The sequence below is a fragment of the Lutra lutra genome, chromosome 2, assembly GCF_902655055.1.
Source record: "Lutra lutra chromosome 2, mLutLut1.2, whole genome shotgun sequence".
NCBI classification, from domain to species: domain Eukaryota; kingdom Metazoa; phylum Chordata; class Mammalia; order Carnivora; family Mustelidae; genus Lutra; species Lutra lutra.
The window spans coordinates 35,986,328-36,014,051 of NC_062279.1; the positions used below are offsets into that span (position 1 = coordinate 35,986,328).

General features: G+C 44.2%; 2 long non-coding RNA genes across 2 annotated transcripts; one reads left to right on the forward strand and one right to left on the reverse strand.

Moving 5' to 3' along the window:
- Positions 1-7,534: 7,534 nt before the first annotated feature.
- On the forward strand, positions 7,535-24,060 carry LOC125092762 (uncharacterized). The gene is made up of 3 exons (XR_007125064.1): positions 7,535-7,603; positions 15,145-15,273; positions 23,945-24,060. It is a non-coding gene; the product is annotated as an uncharacterized LOC125092762 (long non-coding RNA).
- LOC125092763 (uncharacterized) lies at positions 19,555-25,531 on the reverse strand. The gene is made up of 3 exons (XR_007125065.1): positions 25,453-25,531; positions 24,029-24,338; positions 19,555-20,397 (listed from the first exon to the last, which is right to left on the reverse strand). It is a non-coding gene; the product is annotated as an uncharacterized LOC125092763 (long non-coding RNA).
- Positions 25,532-27,724: the final 2,193 nt, after the last annotated feature.

Below are 27,724 nucleotides of genomic sequence, written 5' to 3' on the forward strand. Positions count from 1 at the left end.
ACAAAAGAGTATATATTGCTAAATGAAAGAAGCCAATCTGAAAGGCTATGGACTGTAGGGTTCCAACTCTATGACATTCTGGAAATGGCAGAACAGGAGAGAGTAAATAGATCGGTGGTTACCAAGTGTTGGGGTGGGAGGAGGGATAAAGAGGGGGAGCACAGGAGGTTTTGAGGGCAGTGAAACATTGTATGTGACAGAGCAATGGTGGATACCTGTCATGATGCATTTTTAAAACCCAAGGTTCTGGAATACCAAGAGTGAAGATACTGATCATAGGGAAAATTGGGTGTGGTGGATGAAAGTGTATCAGGGAACACTGTACGGTCTGCTCAACTTTTCTGTTAACCCTAAAGTGTTAAAAAAAAATAGCCTATTGAAAAAAAAAAAAGAGTGAGGAGCCCAGAGAAGTAAAATAATGCTCCAGTTTCCACTCAGAAGAAATGGTAGAATCTGGAGGTGAATCCAAACTGTTTCATTTCTCTGCTCTGTGCTCTTGCCCCCAATCGCTATTCTGGGTGCGCACTCGGCTTGCCTTCCCTGGGGAACGTACCTGTATTCTGAACCTTCTCTTTTAATATTGTGATGCTGCACCCAATTCCAGCGTGTGGGGTTCTTTACCCACACCGAAAAATTCTCAGACACCAGCTGGGGGATCCTACGATTTAACTTAATTCTGACACTCTCTATCAGACACCCTGCAGTCCTACAGGATCGCCCTTCTCCTGCTGCATCCCCCTTCAGATGCCAATGGCAAGTCCAGGACCCAGAGAAATATTTTACTTGCTAGGTTATCAGTGTATTTGTAGAAGGATACAACGCAGGAATAGCCAGATGGAAAAGACGGAAGAGGAAGGTATGGGGAAAGAGTCATGCAGCTTCTGGGTCTTCCCTGGCCTGCCATTCCATTCCCATGCCCAGCTGTTCACCAGCTCAGAAACTCTCTGAACCCTGTTCTTTTGAGTTTTTATAAAGGCTTCATCACTAGGCTGATTGATTAAATCACTGGCCATTGGTGTTTGAACTCAACCTCCGGGTGTATGTGGGCAGGAATGACACCAAAAGTTCCAACCCTCTAATCACACGAGTGGCTCCTTTGGCTACCAGCATCATTCTTAGGTGACCTAGGGGCTTTCCAAAAATTACTTCATTAATATAACAAAAGACACTTTTCAGCTCTCATCACTTAGGCAATTCCCAGGGTTTAAGAACTCTGTGCCAGAGACAGAGAAGAAAACCAAATATATAATTCCTATTGTTAGTCATAACCTCATACATATTTATCCTCACAATGTTGAGAAGTTAGAAAGCAAGGATAATAGAGCATCCATGCAAAGAAAGAGCAGATGAAGACTGTGCCTCTTTGGGGGATGTTTATTTAAGCCCAAAGGAATGAGGCAGAAGGAACAGACATGCCCCGAGAGAGGGGAGGAGCTCCCTTCATCCCCCAGTCCCCCACTGTCCTAGGCCACTGCTGCTCGCTGACCTCCACCTTTTGGGCTATTTAAATGATCTCTGCGTACCAGCCTCCCTCCTTCCCTTGCCGTCATAGCAAAAGTGTCTACCATTTGAAGGGAGGAGAGGAAGGAGGCAGACAGGGTAAGGGGTAAGAAGCTAGTTTTTGACCCCAGAATCACAAGCTTTTGAGGTAGTAGTTATTTGGGATTGATCCCCGGCCATAGGAAAGAGACTTCACTTGCTTCCGAATTTCGAAATAAACTCAACTGATCATCAGCACGGACGCAAACTACCCGACATGTTATCTGGCATACAAAGAATCCTCAATAAATATCAAATTTCCTTTTCTCATGAGGGTTCGGCACTGTTGGAGGCTCAGTTTGGGGAATACAAAGATCTACAAGGCCCCGACCCAGCCTTGAAAGAGCTTAGTGATAAAACAACATTCGGCTAGGGATCCAACCCACCGGAATGAAGAAAAAGGCACCCAGATCCCTCCCCACTGAGCCATGGCCTCTTTGAAAGGTAGGAGTCAGAGGCCTTAGTAGTGGCTCACTAAGTCCTCTGCCCCTCTCTTCCCACTTCCCAAATTTAATCTGTTTAATTATTTCTTCATGTGTGCTCTAGAGAGCCTGTTATTTTTATGGGCCTGTGTCTATTAATTTTTCTTCCCCAAACTTTCCTCTTTCAGCACAACCAGAGCCGTGCAGACAAGAGAGCTAGAGTCAGGCTCCAGTGAACAGAGATTACGTCGATATATGGAGAGACGAGAGGAAGCAGGCACAGGCGGTTACCTCTGAGGCTGTAGAGAAGCTGTTAAGTGCTGGAGATTTAAAGCTTCATTCACCTCCGTGCTAACTCCAAGCTGTTCTAAGCCCAGTCCCCCAGACGGCCAAACTCAGACCAGCTGCGAGAGAAAGGATATTACTCCCCCCGGAGCCTCGGGTCTGATTTAGAGGGTGCTTAGAGGAGGCAGGTGGGAAGGAAAGAGTAGAACCGTCAGAGTTTTATTTCTGGGGAAACTTTCTCTGCTGAAGAGAAGGCAAAGGACAGAAAGAAAGCTCTCATCTGTCATTTGTCCCGGACACAGTGAATGAGATGACAACTGGGGCCTCAAGGAGGGCAGGCAACACTCCAGTTGTAAGGAAGAACTCCTCACCCACAAGAAGGATTAGAGCGCAGCATTGACTGTCAGGAGTCCCGGGGTAATACCCGTCTTGGTAAGATTCAGATAGTCACCTGTCCAGGAGCAAGAGGTGGGACCCAGTGAGCTCAGAAATTTCTGTTCGTCTCAAGAGCAGGGCTATTAGGTTTCCAAATAAGATAGGATTTGGTGGAGTGGAGTCAGGATGCCAGGCTGCTGAGTTGGGGGATTTACCTGCTTAGCCCCCCACCGCTGGAGCAGGCAGAAATAATTCCAAGGATCCTGTAGTAGAAAAAGGCCTGAATCTGAGAAAGGGAACAGCAGAGAAGGAGGAGGTGGGCGGGCACGTAGGAGCTGAGGAGGCGTGAGGATCAAGAGAACTTCCCCATCTGTTGGGAAACCCAGAGAATTTCAGAGATCAAACCGAGAAACCTCTCACGCCAGTGCAACTGGGGCTGAACTTGGACTTGACAATGAATCCCAAGGACACGCTTTGGGACTCTGAGGGGCAATGGCTGACAGATTCATCCCCGAGTCAGGTGCAGAAGCTTTATGTAATGAGGGGTTCTCTGGGCCAGCTCCGCAGCACTCAGCTGGCGAGCACTCAGGCCTAAGAGTCTGTAGGTAGAGAGTTGGGGTTTTGTTTTTGTTTTTGTTTTTTCTCTTCCAGAAGTGTGTGTTTGGGTAAAAGGGAAAATACTACCTTCTCCTCAAAGAAATGTCTGGCCTACAGATCAACATGGAGCTTCCCTCCTGGAATGAAAGCACTACCAGGAAGCAGCTGGGCGTGCCTCCAGTAGCCTGCAGAGTTACCCGCAGGCCTCCTGTCCTGGAGTCGTACTGGTGGCCTGCGTGCAGCATGGGAATTTCTTGGAAGGGCCCCCTCTTGGCAACAAGGTTGAAGGTTGTTTTTAGGGTTCTCCCTTTGTGGAAAACCTTTCTAGCCACCTACCTTGTTCTCCTTTCTTCTAGGACTTCTCTATCTGTATTTTGCCTTCCCAATAAGGAAGGGGTGGTTGAGTCAATGAAAAAAACATTTATTGAACCCACTTGAACAATCCATTCCTATGACCCCTTACGCCTTGGTTGCCAGAGAAACAAGGGCCAAATTTGCTAAAATATCATCAGCAGAACATTCTGTTCTGGAAACCATCAATTCCTTCTGATTCCTTCAGATGAAGTCCATTTAAATTGATGCTGAACTGTATCCTTCTTTAGAGGTACCTTGAGTCATATCAAAAGTAGGTCGAGTGCAAGATTAAATCAATTGCATATTAATTTTCATGCTCTGGACAGTGCTCTGTGAGTGGGTGGGGCCGGAAAACAACACGCTCCCGGCATCATCCCTTCAATACACACGTGTAGAAAGATAAGTTGCACAAAGATGATGTATCTCAGGGTGGTTGGATCCTATGTGGTCAGAACTGGAATCAAATGAAAAACTGTTCAGACTTTGCTCTTCTACCAGTCCTTCCAGTCAGAGCTCATCCTTGGGCCTAGCCAGATTTTCCCGCTGCAAGTTAAAGTTATACTTCTCTTAGTCCTCTGGCAAAGGGGGAAGCTGCAGCCCAGAGAGGAAAGGTGATCTGCCCAAGGTCACAGAGAAGTCACTGGATGAAAAGTACCAGAGAAGTCACATGATTGCTAGGATTTTAGAGAAGGGAGAGAGCCCTTTACACAGAAGAAGATAGGGGACCCACAAGTCCAGTCGAGGTTCTTTCAAGGCTCCCAAGGAATCTAACAGCAGAATCAAGGAGAGCATGTTTTGTTGTTGTTGTTGTTGTTTTATTTTGAGAAGGGAAGTTCTTCCTGGAACCCCTCAAATTGCTTGATGAATGTAAGGCACCCGAGCGGTTAGGCTGCAGTGTGGAGCACTTTGTTTCCCATGAGAATGGAGGTTTCTGGAGCTTCACCCTCAGGAGAGCACAGGAGAGCAATGTGAGAGGACTGTGGAGAGGGAGTGAATCTGGTGAGAGGTATTTTATACAGAAAGCAAGAGGTCCACTTGAGACAGAAGAATAGTTCAGGGAGGGAAGAAAGGGGCAAGATGCTCAAATATCCAAGGCCAGCAAATGGGAGCAGAGGGACATGAACTTTGCTCTCGATGCCTCTCTGGGTGGAGAGTGAACTCTTTCTGGAAAGCTTAGTTCCTCTCAGCTAAGACAATGATTGCATAACCTTTCATTTTCAGCTAGCTAATGGGCTGCATTAATAGCCTTTTTTATTAGCTTTTTATGAGAGGATGATATAGTCCTGGATCTTTAGTAGTTAGTCAAATTGTCAAGTTGCCCATAAACTAAGACAAATTAGGAGTGGCCAAGTGGCCATGATTTTTTTTTTTCTGAGTGTTCAGACAGGAAGGGGTAGCTGAAGATAAAGTGGAGGTGAGAAGATTTTCCCCTAGAGCTTATGCACTTTTAATTCGACAGCCCCAGGGATGGAAGAATTACTCAATTCTGGACTCAGTAGCAAGAGGCCAAACGCAAAAGCCAGGAGTTATGATTTAATGAAACTTAATTAAGTATCCTTTCCATTTGAGGAAGATTTTCTGATCATTATTTTGCAATCTTCCAATTACAACAGATTTCTCTCTGGAAGGAGGGGAGAAAATTTCTTCTTCCTTTTGAAGGAACGGGGCAAAAAGATTTCAGGAATTTAATGCCTAGAGTTCCCTTCTATGAGGGTGTCGCAGAGCCCCATGAGTTCAGGATAGAGTAGGACTGGGATTTAGAATTTAGTTAGAAGTGATATGCAGCTTTGGGCTAGTGGTTTCTAAATGAATTATATAATGGACGAGCTAACAGACCTTAGAGATCAATTGACCTTAGAGATCAATTAACCTAAGTGCTTCATTCTACAGATGAGTGTCAGAGAGGAAAATGCACCTGCCAACCCACAGAGCAGAGCGGTCGAGGTCCACTGAAACCCTGGGTCTACTGATTCCCATCCCCTTCTTATCCTGGAACACGGCCTTTCTTAACATGGAAGTTAAATATACTCCTTGGCTGGGTGGCCCAACCAGCGAGGCATGGTTTCTTTTTTCTTTCGTAGTACTCTCCTCCCATCCATTCCCTTTATTTCTAGATCCTACTTATTCTCCTAAATCATTATCCATGCCAGATAGCAAGGCTCCAGCAGTGAATTTTGGGTCCTTAGCAAGGCACAAAGAAGGACAAAACCCACGAGACTCCCTCTATGACTGGGATGCCTAGTCTTTCCCAATACTTGCTGCAATGGCTTGAGTTAGAAAATGTTGGGACACTCACAAGGGCTAAATCTTGCTCCTACTCATGCTTGCCTCCCTTCCTTACTCTGCTCTTTCTCCAAGTCATTTATGCACCCATGTGGGTGTGGCGCTGGGCAGGTGAAACACTGAATGGTGGAGTTCATTGCTTTCTAACTCCAGAACACATCCAACAACAGTTGAAAAAAGTTGCTTTGTTAGGACTCTGTCTCTTCTCAGGAAAGTGGCCCAGCTCTGCCCATTACCAGGAAGAGGATATTGGCCACAACCCACCGTTTTTACAGAGAGAAACTGGAGGCATAAAGAAGAGGTAAATAACAACCCAAGTTCACTAAGCAAGTCAGGGGCAAACTTGAGAATAAGATTCACATCTCCCGACTTGTACTCTTTGTTCTTTCTTTCCAATGCACTTCACTTTTAAAAAATCAGTTATCAATGCACACTAGCAGGCAGAATTCCACTTTGATGGCGTCTCCACTTGACTGATTTCTTCAGGTGTTATTATCTCTCATTTACTAGATTTTTTTCAGCCATCTTTCCAAAAAATTCAAGACACATTATATACAGACATTGACTCTTGTCATGAAAGGGTAATTGAAGGCAAGGAAATTAAGTGGAAAGGACAGGTGATAAGAAAACTCTGATTCATGCTTTTATTTGACAGGTGTTCATGGAGGGCTTACATTCTTCAGCATCCAGTGCTAGCTGCTGAAGGAGATCTAAGAAAAATGCAAACCAGTATTTCCTCTCCTTAGGCTTATCCTCAATGAAAACACACAGAAGGAAAGATCATTGGAGCCCTGAGTGGTCACGAAGGGTCTCATTGATGAAAACTAACGAAGTAGACCTTGAAGGGTTAAGAAGTTTGGGGCTAGTACGAAGAGAACTCTTCTACGAAGAGAAGAAAAGAAAGGTTCCAGGCAAAAGGCAAGGTTGGGGTCAGAATAAGCATAACTTATTTCAGCTTTAACCAGGAAGTAGTATTGGCCTTAGGAAAGGAATGGAGATGAAATTGAATAGGTAGGGGAGGGCTAGAGCATTGAATGCCATGAGAAAACGGGTTGTAAGCAGAAATGGAAGGACTAAGCAATATTTCATTTAAAACTTCCAGCAAACTGAGATCAAAAGAAAAGAAAAAGAGTCATCTTAGCCCAGCCTACCCAGGACGAACAAAAGATTCAGGCACGCAGCGATGAACGCAGCCCGGAGTCTTACCATAGCGACAACCCCGGTGCCTTGGGTTGGTGGGGGGCGGGGTGAAGGACCCTAGGGCTCTTAGCGCCCATGGGCATCACAGGGAGAGAGGGAGGGCACCCTAACACGGTTGCCATTTTCCTGCATGTGTTCGAAATCTGGACTGACAAGACGAGCTGGATAATTTTGCTCAGTTACGTATTGAATTCTCCTCTCTGTGGTACAGGATCCCCTTGAAGCGTGACAGCTGCAATGACTTCCAGATGTTCGCCTCCTCTCTTCTAGCAGACTAGGGTGGATGTGGTAAACTCCACGATGGAAACCAAAAACCCAGCCAGATGTACCATGTCAATGTCAGCAACACACACATCTGGCTTCAATACCGGCAGTGATAACCAAACAAATGGCTGTTATTCCCGGTGTATTCGGCTTGTCAGCGTTCCCCTTTAAAAGGCGGTGGGGGCGGGGACACACAGACTTTGCACGAGCTACGTGGCAAGGCTGGGCTGGGAAGGGGGTGCGGGCCCCAGCCCCCCGGCTTCCACGGCCTCTCAGCAGCCAGGGTAAATATTTGCTTTGCTGGCCTTGGACGAGGAGCCTCGGCCTCCACGGGAAGGCGTTGACCATGGGGTTCTAGCTTTTCTTTCCCTCGCAGAGGGTCTCTGGAAGGGCAGCCTCCAGGAGGGCGGACCTCCACAGAGTGCGCCTCTGCAAGGAGCTGCCCTGCCCAGGGTAGCTTGCTTGGTGGCCCGGACCAGGCCTCCCGGGCCTCCTCCTGGCCTCCTCCTGGCCTCCTCGGCCTCCCTAGCCTCCCTCAGGGCCTCCTGGGCGGGCTGGAGCTGGGTTCCTTCCTCTTGCCGTTGTAGTGGCCCCAGGTGGGAGGCCAGAACGCTGACCTAGTGGGAGGTGAAAGTGAGCCCAACTGGACCTAAGGCCGAGGCCAGGCCTGGCTCTCTTGTCCGTACCCCACCCCCTCCCGCCCCGAGCCCTAAAAGGAAGCTGGGAGCCTCGGTGTCTGCCGGCTGGAAGGGCCCAGGGCCCACACCCTGAGCATGGCAGGCAGGTGATGTGGGAAACAAAGGCAGAAGAAAAATTACTAAATCGCCTTACTACTTATATCCCATTGACAAGTCCTTGAAACAGGCAAAGTGACAGTCCTCTAGGGACTCAGCTGCCTCCACGTTAATACTTTGCTAAGGGCAATATATAATCTTAGTCCACTCTCCAAGTTCCTGTAAGTCTACTTTAACGTATAACAATTCCTTTAGAAACTTCCTTTATCTCTACGCGCCCCCCCCACCCCCAAGATACATGTTTGTAATCATTCCCCAAGCATGTAAGCCACTGATATACATCTGAAGGGTCTCATGAAGACGACTTTATTATATGGTAATAAATGACCTTTTCTTAACAACAGCTAGCCCCTCAAAGTCCTGGAATCCTTGCTTCCAAAATTCCTTCTAGACTTAATCTATCCCTAACCCCCTCCCAAATTGAAAGTTTATAATGGGCCACCCCTCGTGACCCCAGTGCAGCCCTTTCTGCCTACTGGTCCTGTCCCTGTGCTTTCAAAAAACCACCTTTTTGCACCAAAACCTTCTCAGTAATTTTTTCTTGGCCATGGGCTTCGAACCCTAACATCTTCCCTCCATCAGCAAGGATGTCAGTGGAGCCCAGGGCTGCTCTGGGAGGGAAGCTGTGACCTGAGATCTGGGCAACCACGGGCCCTCTTGCCAAAGCCAGACTCAGCTTTCTCCCCTCCTAGCCCCTGTCTCCCTCTCATCCTGCATTGGTCAACCGGGCTCACCACAGTTACAGTGCCTTAGTAAATCTCAGCTGTTATTATTTCTATGATCACATTTTCTAAATAAAAAAAAAAATTAGGCAAATGGATGTCTTTGAAAACAGGAGACAGTGAAATCTGGACTTCCTGGGAAGGAGGGTACCTGTGTCCCCATGAAGTCAGGGGAGGAGTTAGCACTGGTATGCTTCTGAGCTCCTGCTCTCTACCCATGCTTTTGGGTTTCAGTCCTAGTTCCGATGCCAACCAGCCAGGTGATGTGAGACATATCATGGTTTTCTTCTCTATAAATTGCCTTTTTCCCCCCATAGAGTTTCTGTGACTCTTAATTGAGACAGTGGTTACAAACAAAAAAGAACTATGTGTCCCGCTATTAACAAGTTGTGTAATTATATGCTACTCGCTTCATTTCCCTGAACCTCCACTTTATCTCCTAAGAAAATTAGCTTGGGGAAATGGAAAATGAAAAGTAGCTCTGAAAGGTATGATGTATTATACATATGCAGGAGTTGTTGTGTATTAATTTTTCATGGCAGAAAACCTGAGCCTCAGAGAAATTAAGTAACTTACCCCAAGGACACAAAATAGACAAACAAGTGAAGTTTTATTACTAATTTTTAGTTTGGCTTAGGTTGACACATAATCAGGTGGGAGGCCAGTCATCTCAGTATTGGCTTTGCGGGTCATCGTTCCTTCTACCTTCAGTTTTAAGGCCAGAGCTGTTTGTTTTAGTTGACGGAGGAGTCTAGAGTTCGCCCAGGTCAAAACAGCTCTGCATAAAGACCCTGGAGGGCTAACTCAGTAGCTTCCCTGGATTCAACTCCCAGAACTTCCAAGGACAAATGTTCAGGAGTGATGTCTCTGCCCAGTCTCATTCGAACTCTTCCCCTCTCCTTCTCTCTGGCTTCCCTCACTTTTGACTTATCACTTTTTTAAGAATACCATCCTTTGGGGTGCCTGGGTGGCTCAGTGGGTTAAAGCCTCTGCTTTCGGCTCAGGTCATGATCCCAGGGTCCTGGGATCGAGTCCTGGGATCGAGCCCCGCATCGGGCTCCCTGCTCAGCAGGGAGCCTGCTTCCTCCTCTCTCTCTGCCTGCCACTCTGCCTACTTGTGATCTCTGTCTGTCAAATAAATAAAATCTTAAAAAAAAAAAAAAAAAAGAATGCCATCCTTTTCTTTCCATTACTTGTGGAAATTCCTCTCTCTCTTTTTCTGTAACTTTCCCAGTTGTTTCCCTTGCATAATTACCCATTCGGGTTCTCTTGACCTTCTCTTCTGGGTCTCCCTCCATTCTCTAAGTTTACTTAGGCAGGCACATTCTTTCTGTCATCTCTCTTTTTAAAAAATTTACTTTGGTCAAAGTGATGTTTACTTTATTTTATTTTAAAAATTTATGTATTTATTTTAGAGAGATGGAGGGAGGGGCAGATGGAGAGAATCTTCAAGCAGACCCTACCCCTGAGTGAGGAGTCCAAAGCCAGGCTCGATCCCACGACCCATGAGATCACGACCTGAACTGAAACCAAGAGCTGGATACAACCAACTGGGCCACCCAGGCAACCCCATCAAAGTGATGTTTAAGGGGCACCTGAGTGGCTCAGTCAGTTGAGCATCTGCCTTCCGCAGATGCTCAGGTCATGATCCCGGGGTCCTGGGTTGAGCCCCACATCGGGCTTCCTGCTCAGCAGAGAGTCTGCTTCTCCCTCTGTCCTTCCCCCTGCTCATGCTTTCTTTCTTTCTCTCTCTCTCTCAAATAAATAAATAAAATCTTTAAAAAAGACAGTGATGTTTAAAAGATTTAAAAATTCAAACATTACCACTGGGTTTATAACAACAATAACAAGAAAAACAGTGATTCTTTGACCACTCCCAGTTACTCCCTGACCAGAAGCACTCACTTTAAATGCTTATCTGTTTTGTCTTGGTACTTATGTCTTTATTTATTAATAAGATGCTTATCCTGTATTTCTCAGTTTATTGATTTTAGGTATTGTCTTTTGACTTCCTACCACAGGAAGTGAGACTATGTAGCATAATAGTAACTGAGAACATAGACTTTGGACAGAAATTACCTGAGTTTAAATCCCAAGTCCAGTTCTTACTAATTGTGTGACCTTAAACAAGTTACCTAACTGCTATGTGCCTCAGTTTCCTCATATGTAAGATGGATGATAATAGAATCTACTTCAGAGAGTGATTAAAGATTAAAAGGTGAATATATAACGAGCTTAGAATAATTTCTGATACACAGTATAATATAACACAGCTGTATGTTTATCATCATTAAACTGGTCTGCATACACTTTCTGCTCATTCTTCCAATATAGTTACATCACCATTTTAGTTAAATCAGTATTATTTACACTCTGACTATGTAAACATTATTCCCAGATAAGCCACATAGAATCCTATAATTTTGTTTCCTTCTTCACTCAGCCTTCCATTTTCCCTGTAATTAATACTTTTCTTTCTTTCTTTCTTTCTTTCTTTTTTTTTTTTTTTTTTGTATTCTGTTTAGTTTTCTATGAACCTATTATTACTTTATCTGGAAAATCTCCTGTGAATACATTCAAATACAGGTATTCTCTTGGTTTTGTTATTTTCCTTGGGAAAGCTCCTGGAACTTCTGCTGTGTTCCTGTTCCCATCTGGACTGGTTGCTCTGTGGCCTGATTCACAGTTCTAGTCTGTGAGTGGAACATTCTGGGTTGTCCATTCAGCAACATCCTGGACTCTATCTTTGTTGCTCTTCAGTATTGGAGTTCATATTGCCTGGATTATATAAATGGTAGAAACTGCTGGTTATCTTCTTAAATTCATTCTTTCCTTCTTCCACAGTAATCGAATTGTAGCTAATATGTGGTTGCCCAGCTGAAGATTACATTTCCCAACTCACCTTTGAAGCTAAGGATGACCACATGACCAGGTTTTGCCAAGTGAATGGAAGTGGAAGCAACATATGCCACTTTCTGGCTTTCTCATAAAAACCTCCACACCTTTTCCCCTCTGGTGACCTGGAACATGGAAGTAGCTGCCATCAAACTTTGATGATACAGAAAAGGATAATGCCCTAAAGTGGTTTTCAAACTTTACCAGAATTACCTGGAAGGCCTGTTAAAACAGGTTTCCGGCTCTACCTCTAGAATTTCTGATCCATTAGACTTGGTGCTGGGACTGAGATTTGGCATATCTAACGAGTTCTCAAGTGATGCTAGCCAGGAGATTACATTTCAAGAACCATTGCTTTGAAGGGTGGCAGAGAAACAAGACAGAAGGAATCTGGTTCCCTGAAGGACTAAATGGAGCAAAGTTGCCCTGCAGACCTGGAATGTTTACCTTAGACTCTTATGTGAGGGGAAGAGATAAGCTTATGTCTTCATTAGCCACTAAATTATTTTCCGATCTCCAGGTTATAGCAGTCAGTTTTGCTTGCTTGTTTGAAGAGAGAGGAAGAGAGATAGGGGAGGGGCAGGGGAAGAGGGAGAGAGAGATAATATTAAGGAGGCTCCACACCCAGCACAGAGCCTGACACGGAGCTTGCTATCATCCTGAGATCATGACCTGAGTCAAAATCAAGAGTCAGATGCTTAACCAACTGAGCCACCCAGGCACCCCAGCAATCAGCTTTTTCATTGCCATTTCTTCGCCTTTTCTTTACTCTGCCAGTTTTAGCAAAGCATGTCCATCAGTAGCTTCCTGAACAAAGAAGATACATTTCTTGAGACTTCAAATGTCTGAAACTGTATTTTTAAAATTATGCTTTATGTATAGTTTGGCTGGGTATAGAATTATTATTTAAAATAATTCCCTCAGAATTTCTCCATTGTTTTTCATTAGTTCTTCTGAGTCTGTCTTTTTAAGTAACTTGTTTTTCTTTTTAGGTTTCTTTTTGGAAATGTTATGTTCTTTTTATCTGTAATGCTATTAAATTTCAGAATGATGTATGCTGGGTATGCCTTTTCTTATTCACTGTACTATGTGTCACTTTCCTTTAGGTCAGATCCAATATTAATTCTTAATTTCCTCCCATCTGTTTTCTTGGTTTCTCTCTTACCTCTGTCTCAAAATTTCCTATCCTTTACATCTTCTTTAACTTTTTGTTGTTGTTCCACTCTCTGGGAGAGATCTTCAACTTTATCTTTCAAAAGAAAACCATATTTAATGACTTAGAGCATTTCCCTGCTTTCTAATTTTTTATAGCCTCTTGTTCTTATTACACATATGTAATATTATCTCTTTTCCAGAAATTTTCTTCTGCTTCCTGCCCTGTTTTTTCTGAGTTCCTCATTTTGGATACTTTTGTTTTGGCGTGTTTCATGTTAGTGGCTTTTGCCAAATGTCTTGTGATCCTTTTCTGCATGGGGCAGGGGCATAGGGGGCCCTTGTCAGTCATTGAACTTCACCTTAGTTTATTCAGAGAACTGACCTCTTTGGGGTCCTTTCTTAGTCTTTTCTCTTGGATCTATAAATTGCTTGTAGAAGAATTCTCCAGTCCCCGTCTGAGGTTGGGAAGAGGGATAGAGTGTGCAAGCCTGGCTTCCAGCACTCTGGGAATGGAAATGGGAAAGGGGGCGTTCAGTTGGTATGTCAACTTTCACTGAAATGCCTTACCATAGCTGCCGCCTCCCCCCTCTCCCAGTGTCTGATGTGCCTGATCCAGACCTATCTGGCTCAGTCTCTCTAGAGGGTAAATCTTGTCTCCTTTCAGGGTCAAGGCAGGATCTGGATGGTCTAGCTGCTGCTTCTTTTTTTTTTTTTTTTTTTAAGATTTTATTTGTTTACTTGACAGACAGAGATCATAAGTAGGCAGAGAGGCAGGCAGAGAGAGAGGAAGGGAAGCAGGCTCCCTGCTGAGCAGAGAGCCTGATGCAGGGCCAATCCCAGGACCCTGGGATCATGACCTGAGCTGAAGGCAGAGGCTTTAACCCACTGAGAAGTCCAGGCACCCCTCTAGCTGTTTCTTTTAAAGCCAGTCACAGCTTTAAGTCATGGCATGGATTTTCATTTCCTATGATCTACTAAGTCAGTTATCACTCATCTGGTTTGCTTTTCAGTTCTCAAAATTTTTATCCCATCTTTTGGCTGTTGTCATCTCCTTTTCCATTTTCTTTTTCGTTGTGGGTTCATGCTTTTCTTTTAGTTCTTTATTGTCACTTTAGTGGGTTTCAGAAGAGAGCAGAAATAATAAACATCTGTCCATCTTTTACTTGAAGCTTCTATTCTTCTAAGTAAAAAGGAAAACATCAGAATATCTTAATCACCCAAATTATATTAGTAATTGTATTAATGTGGTAGAATTGTATTTTTTTCCCTTGCTCTATTTTCTGTAATGTGTTTATATTCTTTTTAGAATGTTTTAATTGCATTTGTTTTGATTTAGTGGTTCTAGTTCTGGGAAGTCATCCTAAGGCAACAACCAAAAATGTGTGTAAGAAAATTCTACAGGGTGGTTTCTCACTGGATATTTATAATATCAAATATTGGAGACACCTATGTGGCTCAGTTGATTAAGCATTTGCCTTTGGCTCAGTTGACCAAGCATCTGCCTTTGACTCAGGTCATGATCCTAGGTAGGGTCCTGGGATCGAGTCCCATATGAAGCTCCTTGCTCAATGGATGTCTGCTTCTCTCTCTGCCTGTTGCGCACCTTGCTTGTGTTCTCTCTCTCAAATAAATAAAATCTTTTAAAAAATGAATATAATATCAAATATTGGAAACAACCTAATTTGGAAACAACCAATAGGAGATTGTTTAAATATTTTAGGGTACATTCATGAAATGGCATACATGGCAGCCATTAAAAATGATGTTTTGGGAGGCTAACATGGGTTAAAATGTTAATAATGCATTGTAAGTTTAAAAAAATTATCAAAATAGTACAGGAAGTATGTCCTTTTTTTAAAAAAGAGTGTGTTGTAGCTGGTGAATTTTGTTTATCCTGTGTACATTGTGAAAAATTATAGAGTCAAAAGATACTAGTAAGCAGAGAGATTGGAAAGTTACTGAAACTTATAAATAATTTGATCGTCTATTCATTTTATGACTGTACCTAAACACATTGAAAAATGGAAGGTCTAAGCAATAAGTGCTCGAAACTCCATACACATACACATAAAGAGTGGTGTGTGTGTTTTATGTATACAAAAATAATATGGTAATGATATATGTATATATGATAATGCTTATATTAATAACATTATTGAGCACTTACTACCTGGTAATATTCTGAGCCCCCATGTGGATGGCCTTAGTTCATTCTCACAACAATTATATAAAGTTAATGCTATTATTTTCATTTTGCAGATGAAGAAACTGAGGCCTCGATAGTTAATGTAATTGACCAGAGGCACAGAGAGCCATGATTCACACTCAGGCCAGGCCTGCTGACCCCACAGTCTGTCTGCTTATCATTATATGGCAAAATATTTAAAGGTCAGTGGTATTTCAAATGACCTTTATTTTCTTTGTGTGCTTGGGAAATGAGGAAGAAGGTGAAGAGTTAAGACGGGATTTGAAAAGTTGACCTTTGCTGCAATGTTTTCTTTGCAATTCATCAGTGGAAAACTGCCCCTTTCCTCATTTATTATTTTCTGTTTGGGAGGTCTGAGATTTAAAAAGTTTGTCTTTAATACATGTTTAGGGATAGTAATTTGTTGGTGCTTGTCACATACCATTAGATGATAAATTGCTTCAGGACACAAGCTACCTACTTTAAGTCAGATGCCATTAGAAACCAAACCCTGAAATGCAAATCAAAACCACAAAGAAATATCATCTCACACTCTTAGAATGGCCATCATCAAGACGACAAGAGATAACTGATGATAAGGATGTGGGGAAAGGGAAACTTGTGCAGTGGTGGTGGGAGTGTAAATTGGTGCAGCCACTGTGAAAAATTAAAAATAGAAATACCCTATGATCCAGCAATCCCACCTCTGGGTCTAAGTCCAAAGGAAATGAAATCATTATCTTGAAGAAATTTCTGTACCCCCATATTCACTGCAGCTTTAATGCACAATAGCCAACCTATGTTGGAAGCAACCTAAGAATCCATGATGAATGGATAAAGAACGTGTGATATCAGGACTATGTGATAATGGAATATTATTCAGTCATTAAAAAAAAGGAGAGCCTGCTTTTTGTGACATCATGGATGGACCTTGAGGGCATGATGCCCAATGAAATAAATCAGACAGAGAAAGATATACATATAATCTCACTTACATGCAGAGTCCAGAAAAGACTAAACTCAGAGAAGCAGAGAGTAGAAGGTGGTTGTCAGAGGCTGAAGGTTAAGGGAAGTGAGGAGATGTTGGTCAAAGGGCAGAGATTTTCATTTATAAGATGAGTAAGTTCTGGGGATCTAAAGGACTGCGTGGTGAATATAGTTCATAGTTCTGGACTGTATATTGGAAGTTGCTCTGACAGTAGAGCTTTCAATGTTCTTCCCATAACACCACCACCAAAATGGCAATGATGGGATGTGAAAGCTGTGCTAACTACCCTTATTGTGGTAAACATTTCACAGTGTATTGGGTTTAAAATCATCATGCTGTACACCTTCAACTTACATGGTGATATATGTCAATTAGATCCCAATAAAACTGGAAAAAACACAAAGAAGAAACCAAATGCTGGCACAAGAAATCCAAGTGGCAAAAAGACAAGCAAGTGCCATTTATTTTGAGCAATATTCTGTCGTCTTAAGTTCCAGAATAGTAGAATTTGCCCCCTCCTTTTTTGCTTGTGTTTTTCCATCGTACCTAGTGCTGAGTGGTTTATAGGCTCTCGATAAAGGCTGTTGGTCTGCTGACTAGTTGTCCTGGGCAGTAATCCGAGAAACCTACTGCTTCCCCTCCCTGAGGTGTGCACCTACAGCCTAGGACTCAAGGAGCTAGGTTTACTGCCTTTGTTGGGCTATAGTCAAGGACAGGTGCGATCGAGATATTTGTGAGATGCTTGTGTCTGTCATCCTCTCCACGAATGCTGTGGGTCCCAGCTGAAGCTGATTAAATGTTCTTCCTGATGGATGGCGCCCCACCCCCACCCCTCCCATTCTCACCCGTACTGCTTGAACTACATCATTAAGATGCAGCAGGTGTTCAATATTGTTTTGCTATAAAACTAAATGGGCTTAAAGTGTTCGGAGATAATGCATTCCCCTATCAGAGTATTTATGAAGGAGTAAAAATACTCTGCTTTGGCCCCAGTCCCAATGCACGCTCTTCTCCAGACTCCACACATTAAAAACTGGTTTTTTCCTTTCTTTTTCTTTTTTTTAAATGTCCCTTCTGCAATGTTTGCCTCTGATTAATATCCTTGTGCTCTCTGAGCCCTTGAATGTGGTTTAGTTTTGCTAGGACACTTGAACAATATCGTGATTTACGGAGCAATTCATTGGAGCCAGGGGGCAATGTAATATAACAAAGCATTTTTCACAGGCTTTCTCCCAGAGTTACCACAAATGCAAAACCACTGAGAGGAGAAGCTGAGGTGCAGACAACTCAGGAACTAAGGTGAATTCACTGAAAGGACAAAAGGCACTGGTTTCCAAAGGCCATTTTGAATAATGAAATATTTAGTAAGGACCCATTAACCCCAGGTAAACCCAGGGCAAGTGAAGAGCAGGTGGTGGGGAGCTCTCCTCGCTGTGATTGCAATCTGAGATATTGGTCTTGCCACTTAGTGATGTCAACCACAGAGTGCATTCAGTTGGCACCACTGCATAGATCTTACTAGCAATGGGGCAGAATTCATCTTCCTTTCCACATCACCAACTGTTGTATGACTGTATGATCTGGTGCTAAGGAGCAGACTAGAATCGGATCCATAGCACTGATTGGTGTGTGCTGATGACATCATGTGAAGCAAGTGGCCCTTCCGCTCGACCTGCTAGTTCAGAGCCATGTCACAAATTATGGAGAGATTTAAAAGGAAGTTCTGCTTGTTAGTGACCATTTTCTCTGAAATTGTTAGTGCCCGCCTGGCAAAATGCACACAACCAGCCCAGGCTGTGCAGAAATGAGGCCTCCAACAGCCTCATGAGTTATTCCAGAGATCAGTGCGAGAGAGGCGTGATCATTAGCCCCAGCTTGAGGCAGTCGGCAACCTCCGAGCCTGGGACTAAGAGCCAGGCTTCCTCTTCCAGCTGGGATGAGCAGCTGCCTATGGCGTCTGCTCTGGACTTGACTGATGATTCATCTGACCGAGTGTTTTCCTTGCTGACTCCTCAACTTCCCAGACTATAAAAAGGAGGCTTTGAGAAGGGCATCCGAATCAATCAGTTCAGCGAATTGCTCTTGATTAAACAGGTCCCATGTGTCCTGCATCGGGTTTGCTGCTATGGCTGTTTACAAATAAAAGGAAGACCTATGTTCTCGTCTCATAAGGAGCCTACAGTGGAGTTAGGGAAACCATCTAAGGACACATGAAACAATCGGGACAATGATGAACTGTGCTGAGCTGTAGAGCGTTGAGTCTAAATGCAAGTCTGAGTCTAGAAGGCGAGAGGACTGCCGTTGTTAAGGGTTCATGAATGGGAATGGGATGGAAATGCTGGAGGTCAAAACGCAGGCAACAACATTCACATGCTTTCCTACACTATAGTAAGGTGGCAAAAACCAAATGGAGAGGAAGTCTCAGGGGTGGAGCTGTCTTTCCTTCTGGCTGTGAAGCGGGTGCACTATGGGATGGAGTGCTCACCAGAACTTTCAGTGTGGTAGCCATTCTCCGAGGCCACCCTAGTGACCCCTTAATGACCCCTGGCTTCTGACATTCACTCTTGGGTGGTTCTGTCCATTGTACCAGGGTTGGTCTGTGTGACCAAAATATGGCAGACATAATGATATGCCGCCTCTGAGATTAGAGTTTAAAAGACACCATGGCTTCCTTTTGCACTTGTAATCTCTCTGTCTCTGTCTCTGTCACATGCACTGGGCAAAGCCACCTTCCATGTCATGAGCAGCCCTGTGGAGAGGTCCACATGGCAAGGAACTGACACTTTTTTTTTTATCCTATGAATTTATTCCTGCATGTAGGTAATTACAAGTTCATACAGTTATACACTATAGCATTGCTTTAATATCACAAGATAGAAAACAATCCAGACAACTATCAATAGGGACTATTTAAATAAATTATAGCATATCTTTGTAATGGAATATGATACAGCCATAAAAAGTGAAGATACTCTTTATGTACATACTTTGAAAGCTCGCCAAGATATTTTGTTACGTGACAAAAATTAAGGTACAGCAAATTGAGTAACAACAGAAGAGAGAAAGAATACTTACACTAATATATATTTGCTTGTGTGTGTGTCATGTATACATATCCAGGAGGATATGTAAGAAATTGATAACACGCAGTACCTTGGTGGAGAGAAACAGGGTATCTGGGGGATAGAGTAGGAAAGATAATTTTTCTTTTTTTTACTTGTACCCCTTTTGTTCTTTATGGAAATGTCCTACCAATCCAAATTAGCAAATAAAAACATTTTTTTAAGATTTTTTTTTTTTTAAATTTGACAGAGAGATCACAAGCAGGCAGAGAGGCAGGCAGAGAGAGAGGAGGAAGCAGGCTCCCCGAGAGAGCAGAGAGCCTGATGCGGGGCTCGATCCCAGGACTCCGAGATCATGACCTGAGCCGAAGGCAGCGGCTTAACCCACTGAGCCACCCAGGCGCCCCAATAAAAACATTTTTAATAAGAGGAGTACTCTGACATGGAACTGACACTTTCTACAAAGATCGATATGAATGAGCTTGGAAGTGGATCTTCCAGCCTCATTCGAGTCTTTGGATGACTGTAGCCCCTTGCCAATGGTTTGACTGCAACCTCATGAGGGATGCTGAGCCAGAACCACCCAACTAAGCTTTTCCAACATTCCTGACCCACAGGAACTATGTGGAAAAAATCATGTATTTGTTGTTTTAAGCTGCTACCACTGAGCATCATTACCTCTGGGCCAACCCAACTCTGTACTTGTCTTCAGCTCAGGCGGTGCTTAGTTCAGGCTCAGCAGAACCAGGACATCTAACTGCAATGCTCTTCTTCCTGGTACCAAATTTGTACCGGCTCTTTCAAATTGAAGGCTGTGAAAACTCCTCCCAATAATTGAATCAGTCTCTGCCACTGCTCTGGGTTTCCAGGATCAGCCAAAGAGTCCCCTGGCTGTGGGTACACCAAACAGTACCACTGAGTAAGTACTGTACAAGCTCAAGTCTTCAGCCTGCTGATCAGACAAGACTTGCAGTCTTCCATGCGGTTTGTGAAAGCCACAGCTGGAAAAAAAAATCTGCAAAGGAACCGCATCCCCTGCTCCACTCCCAGTCTCCACGGTAGTGGACATGAGAGCACAAGATGCCCATCCAGAGACATTTCAGTGGCTTCTGCAGTTCAGAGAATGGTCTGGATCAGGAATCATAAAGCTGCCCGCAGACATTATGGTGAAATCCTGTTGTAGGCAAAGCACTTAATGAACCCACTGTTTTCTCTTGGCCAAAGCTGAGAGATGATGATGTCCTCAGGGTGCCTGGACTATGTCAGGGCTTGTCAAACTGTTGGGAGGATAGCAAACACCAAGTTGGGAAAGCCCAGTAGACCACAGCGGGGGAGGGAGAAGAGCAGTGGTTCAGTGTCATAGACACTCTGCTTTATGGCAGTTACTGTCTTCTAGCATTTTCTGCCTTGGCCAGTGGCAGGAGAACCCACTTGGTTTTCTAAAGCCATGGGACTGAATTGTTTTGTTCAGCCATCTGGTCTTGCAGAGGACCTCCTCCTGTTTGTTTGCCTCTTCTCCTTTCCTCCCTTCCCAGTGCACTTGCCTTGGTTTGGGCCTTTCTCACTTCTTGTCTGGATTATCATAGTCACCTTATATCTGGTGATCAGAGTTCTCTCTCCAAGATAAGTTTCCAAGAGTTATCTACCCAAAGACCTGCTAGTGTAATACCTCTGCTCAAAAACATTCTATGTCTGTCTCCTATAGGATGTAACCTAAACTCCAGAGCATTGAAGGGGGCAGAGTTCTAGTTCCATTACTGAAAAACTGAAATAGCCCAAAATAGGCTTTCCACACATAGTATAAAGAGCTTGGCTTGAATTCTATTTCCACCACTTATCAAGGTTTCTAAGGCTCAATTACCTCTTTGTGGAATGAGATAATAAGGCTTGCCTGCTATAGAGTCTGGCACACAGTAGGCATGCCAAAAATGATTGCTGAATGAGAGTGTATATTCTTTATAAACATGTAATTATCTCTTGTGTGCGGTAGTAGGGTTGGAGAGAGAGAATTTATGTATTAAATTGCCCTTTTTTTTTTTTTAAATTTTATTTATTTATTTGAGAATGAGTGAGAGAGAACACAAGCAGGTGGAGGAGCAGAGGGAGAAGCAGACACCCCGCTGGGAGCAGAGACTGATGGGGAGCTCGATCCCAGGACCTTGGGATCATGACCTGAGCCGAAGGCAGATGCCTAACTGACTGAGCCACGCAGGTGCCCCAAACTGCCCTTTCCCTTAACTATAACCATCTTCCTGTCAGTGTGTGTGTCACCAGTTACTGAACAATTTCTTATAGACCCTGACTCTATCTTTCCCTCCATGTTCAAGCACATACTTATTCTTCCAACTTGTCCTTGACTGATTTGCTTTCTCTTCATATGGTAGTATTTTCTTCTTTCTCCTTGTGAACTTTTTTTGGTCTCTTTGGTGTTTTTTTTCCTCCCCCCCCCCCCCCCAGATGTTTACTGAAATCCTTGTGAAAAGGAAGCCTATCCTCCTGAATATTGGTCAGGCCTCTCCACCCTTCTCTTCTACAACATTAGTAAATACACTTTGTGCCCTGGTGACTTGATAGAAATATCCCAGATCCATCCCTACAGGTCATTTTTTAGATATTTCTTCCTTGGCAAGGAAGTTTTCCACATCTTTTGTTGGTTATGAGTCAAGAAAAATCCATTTGCAAAGCCTTGGGTGAATAGAACCTCTCCTCTGCTTCTAGAAACCCCAAGACCAAGAGCAGAGAAATTACGTGAAGACAGCCCCACCCAAGATAAATTTTATGTCTGCAAAATCATAGAAAGGAGAAGAAAATAAACTAATGTACGTAAGTAAGTTCCTGGGATAGAAGAAGTATTGACTCCACCTCTTACTTTATTACTCTCATATTTATGTCAGAAAATGTTTTTGGGTTGCAAACAATAAGACCAAATGTAGCTAACTCAAGGAAATGGGATTGAATTGAAGAGATCTTGCCCAGGCACTATTCTGGAATGAATGTTCTCTAAACATTTTTTTTTTTTTCCTGGTTTTCTCCATTCTATCTTCAAAGTTCTGGGAGAAAGAATTTTGGTATTCCTAGCAGGGTCTAGTTTATGACAAGTGCCCAACCTGTGGGTGTTATTAGGAGTGGTGAATGGAAGCTGGATGGTCAGAAGGTCAACATACGTGTGTTACAATGACATGTAAGAGCCTTCCCAGCCTGACCTCAATCTGTCCTCCTGCCCACATGTGCTCGGGTCTTTCTCACTCACACCTTTTTACCTCATGGGTCTTTTGTTACTTTATTCCTTCTGCTTGGTATCTCTTTCCCCATCCCTTACTTTACATGTCCTATTCATCCTTCAAAACACAAATGTTAGGGTGCCTGGGTGGCTCAGTTACTTAAGTGTTCGTCTTCAGCTTGGGTCATGATCTCAGGATCCTGGGATTGAGTCCTGCATCAGGCTCCCTGCTGAGCAGGGAGCCTGCTTCTCCCTCTGCTTGCCACTCCCCCTGCTTGTGCTCTCTGACAAATAAAGAAAATCTTTTAAAAAGCCCACAAATGCCGAAAAACAAAACCAAACCACAAATGTCATCCCAACATGACAAAAAGATGAGAAATAACAAATGTTGGTGAGGACGTGAAGAAAAGGGAATCCATGTGACTGTTAGTGGGCATATAAATTGGTGCAGCCAGGATGCTGGATGGCATTTCCTCAAAAAATTAAAAATAGAACTACCATATGATCCAGCAATTCCACTTCTGGGTCTTTATCCAAAGAAAACAAAATGACCATCTCAATAAGATACCTGTACCCTCATGTTCATTGCAGCCTTATTTATAAGAGGCAAGACATGGAAAAAACCTAAGTGGTCCATCAACAGATGAATGGATAAAGAAGATGCAGGGTATATATACAATGGAATATTGTTCAGCCATAAAACGAAGGACATCTTGCTGTTTGCTACAACATGGATGGACCTTGAAGGCATTATGCTAAGTGAAATAAACCAGACAGAAAAAGACAAATACTATATGATCTCACCTGTATGTAGAATCTGAAAAAACAAAACTGAACTCACAGATACAGAGAGGGTTGCCAAATGGGGAGGAGAGCAGGAAAAATGGGTGAAGATTGTCAAAATTTACAGACTCCCAGTTATCAGGTAAGTTAAGTCCTGGGGATGTAATGTACAGCATGGTGACTATACTAAAACATTTTTAAAAATTGTTTTTAATTTTTAAAAAGGGTCACCCAAGTTTTATAAGCTACTTCCTCACAAAACTAGGATGGATATATATATGTGTGTGTGTATGTGTGTGTGTGTGTGTGTGTACACACACACACTATATATGTAAAATAAGGTATCCTTTGATAATTCCTTTCAAAGAAAGTCAAAATTTAAATAAAGACTTACATTTTAGAAACCTCAAATGCTATCACATCCTAAGTACTTCTAGAAGAGTGGCTCTAAAGTTGGATGACGGTTCTCAAAATTTAGTGTGAATATGAATTATCTAAGAAACTCCTTAAAAATATATCTTCCAGGGGTATCTGGGTGGCACAGTTGGTTGAGCATCCAACTTTTTCCACTCAGGTCATGATCACAGTGTGGTGAGATTGAGCCCCAAGTCAGGCCCCACGCTCAGCATGGAGTCTGCTTAAGACTCTCTCTACCTCTCCCTCTGCCCCTCCCCACCTCTCCCTCCCTCTCTCTTTAAAACAAATAAATAAATCTTTAAAAAAATACATCTTCCTGGGCCCCCCTCCCAGAGATTCTGGTTTAGAAGGTCCTGGGATGAGACCTTGGAATCTGCATTTATAACAAGTCTGCTTTGTTTCAGATGGTCTGTGCACAGTCAGGATGGTCTTTCCACAACCATAGCTCGATGGACACAGGACTAGAGCACTAACCTCTGGCTCCTTACCTGGAGATGAGTCTGACCTCAGGTACCTGCAGCCCTCAGGCCCCAGCACAGTAACTGGCACTTAACTTGGTGTATTCCACTTCCTGAATGAATCCCTGTCTCTCAAACCATGATTGCAATTGCTAATCATCGAAAGAGACTCATAGAGCATAATATCCGAGGAAAGACTGCTCTAGAAATGAGAAGCACTGACCTAGTGCACGGAAAAAGCCACAGACAGGGCAGTCCCGCTCTTCACCTGGGTGAGCTTCGCTGGCGCTAGAGACCGTTTCAGACCCTGCAGGGGAGGGTAGCTGTGATTGGGGGAGATCTGCAGAGACAAGAAGATGAAGTTTATCAGTAGAAATAACCACAGAACTGAAATACCAAACCCACAAAAAAGGGAGACAGAATTGACCATTTAAGGGGCACCCGGGTGGCTCAGTCAGTTAAGCATCTGCCTTTAGCTCAGGTCATGATCCCAGGCTCCTGTGGCTCCCTGCTCAGTGGGGAGTCCGCTTCTCCCTCTCCCTCTGCCTGCTACCCGCCCCTGCTTGTACTCTCTTCTCTGTCAATCTTTAAAAAAATAAATAAATAAAAATAAGCATTTTTTAAAAAGAAGACGATGATGACCATTTAAGGTCAGGAAGTATAAAGAACCCTGGCTTTCCTGAAGGCTTCAAAGGAGCCACTCAGGAAAAACAGCCCTGCCAGAGAGGCCGGGAGACACGCTCAGGCAGTGCGAACAGGCTGGGGGTCTGCCAGCCCCTGGGGCGGGCCTCTCCACCAAGCACGGGGGGGGGGGGGGGGGGGGGGGGGGGGGGCGTTGTGAGGAAACAAGAACAGAGAATAATCCTGGCTGGCAGGGCACTCCCTGAGGAAGTCGGGAGGCTTGCCTGTTCGCCGCCCTCACTTCCCATATGCCGGTGTGTTTGTTGGCATCGAGCTCCTGTTAATTAAAGGAAGTGTGTATGCCTTCGGCGCTGGTGCCCTGGCCCAAACATCATTCTTTTCAGGGGTCTCCAGCACAGTGCCGCCACCGGTAGAATCAATTAGGCTCCCTCCCAAAAGGCTGCTTTTCCAAGCCCGGAGGTGAAACAACTCCGCCTCCCCGCTTCCCCGCTGCTGCTTGGGGCTCACATGTCAGCCCCACGTTTCTCCCTATGGCCACGGCTTGGCAGCACCAGAGCCCGCTTTGGGGGGAAATTGCCCAAATGAATAGAAAAATAACTCTCGGGGGCAATCCACCAGCCTGCAGATCCAGGGGTGAGAGGGAATCCGCTTGTGTACAGGCTGGAGTCGTGTAACCAACCATCCCTACCACCCTGCTGTATTGTTTTAACTTTATTTGAGCTTGGCCTTATAAACAATATTTTATGAAGCCAGAGTAAGGGTGCCCGAAGCAGAGGTAAGCAGGCTTCCCTAGGCGTCAGTAAAAGTTACACCTGAGGTATAACAGTCTTCATTAAAATGCCACCAGGGAGCTTCCAACTGTCCGGCCGACCCTCCAAGAAAGAGCCAAGATGGCGGAACCTAGCAGCACCCGCCGGTGGGGGCGCCACAGAGCGACGGGCTGCGTCGGACAGGCTGCGTCGGACAGGTCCCGGATGTAGGGGGAGACAGGTCCCGGATGTAGGGGGGTGGGAGGGGAAGACCCTAACAAACCGCGAGCGCTCAGACCTTTTTCAGTTCTTAAGCATCATCCTGGAGAAGGCTGATGGGCAGTGAGTTGCCGGGTGGAGTCAAAGGCTCGCTGTTGGGAAGTTCATTAGGACCCAGCACTGTGGTAAATCCTGGGGCCCCATCTTCTTTCTCCTTTCTCGTGGCCGCTGCTCTCAAAGTCACAAAGTGTGCTGACGTTCATAGAGTCATTACAGAATATGTTCATGGGTACACACACACACACACACACACGTATTAAATCTTAATCACTGCCTTACAATGAGATAGGGATGGTTATCACCAATTTACAGATGAGGGAATTAAGGCAGAGAAAGACAGTAGAGAGAGAATTCAATCTGTTTTTGGACTCCAAGCGCAGCGTTCTTTCTGCTAAACTACATCGTTTCGCTGGGCTTCCTGCTCTAATGAACTGATTTACATCAAGGGTTTTGGACTTGGCATGCTTTGATTTCCAAGAGTATATGTCTTTTACAAGTGTGTTCCAAATTCCTCTCTTTTCTTCCTCCAGCAAACCTAACACAGACGAGATGGCTATTAACATTTAGGAATGGAATGACAGATGTCACCAAGGGATATTATAGAGAGGAGGTCACCCCTAACATTTTGCCACATAAGCATTTCCTTTGAGTAATTCCAAGCTTAAAGGCGGGGCTTCAGAATAATGTAGAAAAAAGCAGCCCTCTGGTAGTTTTCAGCTCTGATGATGCTTTGTAAGTGGCAAGATTTGACTCTTTCCTTTGATTGGTCTTTGCAGTCCCTGCTTTTTCAAAGTTAGCTAAGTGAAATGAGTAAGAATGTGAAAATATGAGAGAAGATGTGTTTTAAATCCCTATATCATGAGCAGTTGTCAAGGAAATGTAGAAACCGTGGGGCCCAAAGTCACAGACTGAAAATTCTTTCCAGTGGCATGATTCTGCATCTTGGAACTAGTCTGTGGGTAAATACGTGACAAGGCTCTCCACCCGAGGCTGGCTGAGATTCCTGGAAGTGAGGTATACCACAGAACTGTTCAAGCCACCGAGTCAGCTGGGACCATGTGCTCTTAGCCAGCAGAACTTGAGAACGTTTGAAGGAAAATACCCTGCTGCCCATCCTGGCTGAATCCCTTCCTCTCCTGGAGCCTGTGGGACCAGGCTTTGCTTAGCAGAAGAGTCTGAACCACCAACAGGCTGCTGTGAGGTTTGCCACTGTATAATGAGGTTGGGTGGGGTTCTTCTTGCCACCTAAGGAAACATAGTTTGGAAACTGGAGTCCTGTTTCCCAGCCCTGCTTCAAATGCAGCCATTGTGCCTGAGAGCTGAAATGAGGACCTGTTCATGCTGGCATTGAGCACAACGATTTTGTTGACAGAGCTAAGCCTGATGCCCCCTGGCCTGGATACATTGCCTTTGACCGCCAAGGAAGAGGAGGGAGAAAAGCACAGAGACCTTATCCAGCAGGTTCCTAGCATCTGACCAAAATCTTGGACTTTGGGTAGAGAGAGAGAGATGGAAACAGAATCCGTTAAAAAAGAGCATCTTTTGACAAATTGTTCTAAATTCACAAAAAAACTCCCAGTATGGTGTCTCTTAGAGGAATTTGTTGTACATAATTCAGAGCCACATGGATTGAATTTCCCTTAAAATATACATCAGTTTGAAAATTAAAGGGGAAAGTACCCAAGACAAGACATGTTTGAATTTCTGTTAAACTCAGAGCCCTTGGAAGGCAGCATGGAAGGCAGGATGTGGCTTTTTAGGACTTTGCCTGTCATCTACTGCTTCCATTTATGTCTGTGCCATGCTTGGGCCCATACTCTCCCCTCCTTCTGGGAGGAATGTTCGATGTCCAATATCAGCTGCCATATTGTTTTCAGAGCTGGACTGAGACTGCCCTCAGAGTTTCAGAAGTCTCTGTACACTTAGCCCTGCCTTTCTCAAGAGCCCTGGCCTCATGTCTCCCCCACTTTATCCAACACTGTAGAATGTCTGAGGAGAAGGATCATCGGAGACCATTAGCTCCAACTCTGTGCTGCAGAAGAGGAAACTGAGGCCC